Here is a 2500-nt window from a genome sequence, read left to right on the forward strand (position 1 = left end):
TGCTTGGCTTGTGAGTGGCAGATGATCCTTGTTGCCATGATCCACCGAGATTCAGCTCGACACTACCCACACACAACTCATTTATTTCTTCCAATTGCCATGGAGGTTATATCTTATGTAAAAGGACGAAAAACATAAGTGTTAGTGAGGGTTTGGCCTTTGACTAGAAAACAAGTTGACGCAAATCATCTTTGAATGCCCAAGTATAAGATAGGAAGCTCGTGTGCAAGTCAAGGCCCAAGGCCGAGGCCTTGGAGTACAAAGCACGGCCATGGGCGCGCGCGCCGTGCGTCAGTGGGCGTCTGTGGGTCGCCCGCTGCATGCCCGTGCGTCTGCGGGGGGCGTGCGCGCAGGGTGCCGCGCGCGCCATGCGTCTGCGGGCGTGGGGCGCGCGCCGCAAGCCCATGCGACTGCAGTGGGGCGTGCGCGTAGGGTGCCGCGCACGCGATGCTTGTGCGAGCGTGGGGATCCGTCTAAGGGGCGTGCGTGCTTGGCTTGTAAGTGGCAGATGAGCCTTGTTGCCAAGATCCACCGAGATTCATCTCGACCCTACCCACACACAACTCATTTATTTCTTCCAATTGCCATGGAGGTCATATCTTATGTAAAAGGACGAAAAACATAAGTGTTAGTGAGGGGTTGGCTTTGGACTAGAAAAAAAGTTGAAGCAAATCATCTTTGAATGCCCAAGAATAAGATAGTGTGCTCGTGTGCAAGTCAAGGACCAAGGCCGAGGCCTTCGAGTACAAAGCACGGCCATGGGCGCGCGCGCCGTGCGTTAGTGGGTTTGTGTGAGTCGCGCGCTGCATGCCCGTGCGTCTGCGGGGGGCGTGCGCGCAGGGGGCCGCGCGCGCCATGCGTCTACGGGCGTGTGTGGGGCGTGCGCCGCAAGCCCAGGCGACTGCAGTGGGGCGTGTGTGGGGCGCGCGCCGCATGCCCATGGCCGAGGCTTGCACACGAACGCCTAGGGTGCCCACCATGCGCCATGCCCTTCGGGCGTGTGTGGGGCGTGCGCGCAGAGTGCTAAGCGCGGCATGCGTCTGCGGGTGTGTGTCCGCGCGCCGCATGCCCAGGCGTCTACGTGGGACGTGCGCGCAAGCCGCGCGCAGCATGCGTCTGCGTTGGGCGTGACCACCCACGTCTAGAATTCATGGAAAAAACTCTATGGAGGTTGTTGGAACAAACCCGTGCCCCCACCGTGCATGCCCACATGCCCACCGAGCATGCAGCATGCGCGCCCCCATGCGCACGAATGCGGCACGGCCATGGGCGCGCGCGCCGCATGGCCATGCGTCTGCGTGGGGCGTGCGCGCAGGGTGCCGCGCGCGCAGGGTGCCGCAATGCCCACTCAACACACAAATGTGATGTCAAACCTATGTTCTAGTGCTTGGATTGTTATGAAATTTTTTCTGGGATCTAAAAAATGTAAACAAAGGATGTCCTCCAAAAATTAGTATTTTTGGAAACGTTTTACTATTTTTAAATTATTTTTAATTTTTTAACAATAAAAATTCATAAAATATTATTGGTTGGTTCAAAAATTATGAAACTTGTTTTCCACACTCATTTGAATGTCTAAAACATAATACAATCAAGTCCCGGTCATAATAATAACACAATCAAGATTTATGGCATGGTGTGACATTTCGGCTTTTTCATATGCAAGCCTGCCAGACCCAAAAAAGCCAGAATGTACTATATAGGGGGGCGACCTGCCTGCATGGGCGGGGCGCGGGGGTACCCCTATGCCGCGGCGCCGACCCTTCAAGCACATTGCGCCCATCATGGGCACATATGCTTGGGGGGTCGGCGCCGGCGGAGTGCCACCTCCGGCCGCCGGCGGCGAGTGAGAGTGGGTGTCGAGTTGATGCTCGGATGGGCTTGCGCGGACAATGCTTGCACCTCGGTGTGGGCGTGCACTCCAAGCGGGCTTGTTCGTGAGGAGACGAGATAACTTGCGATTGCTTTGTGCTTGGTGGACGAAGGGTTCGGCCGGAGTGCCACATCCGACCGTCGGGCAAGGAGTGAGAGCGGGATGGGCGTGCTTGGACAATGCTTGCACCTCGGTGTGGGCGTGCACTCCAAGTGTGCTTGTCTTGGCGATTGTTTCGTGCTTGGCGGAGGGGTTTGGCCATAACGATGGGCTTGTCCGTCGGGCAGGGAGTGAGAGCGGGTGTCGAGTTGACGCTCGGATGGGCTTGCGCGGACAATGCTTGCACCTCGGTGTGGGCGTGCACTCCAAGCGGGCTTGTTCGTGAAGATATGAGATGTCTTGCGATTGCTTTGTGCTCGGTGGACGGGTTTTATCGGAGTGCCACGTCCGACCGTTGGGCGGGGAGTGAGAGCGGGTGTCGAGTTGATGCTCGGATGGGCTTGCGCGGACAATGCTTGCACCTCGGTGTCGGCGTGCACTCCAAGCGGGTTTGTTCATGAAGATACGAGATGTCTTGCGATTGCTTCTTGCTTGGTGGAAGGGTTTGGTTAAAATCGATGGAATGCC

Source organism: Cucumis melo, unplaced genomic scaffold (genome assembly GCF_025177605.1).
Source record: "Cucumis melo cultivar AY unplaced genomic scaffold, USDA_Cmelo_AY_1.0 utg001779l, whole genome shotgun sequence".
Lineage (NCBI taxonomy): Eukaryota > Viridiplantae > Streptophyta > Magnoliopsida > Cucurbitales > Cucurbitaceae > Cucumis > Cucumis melo.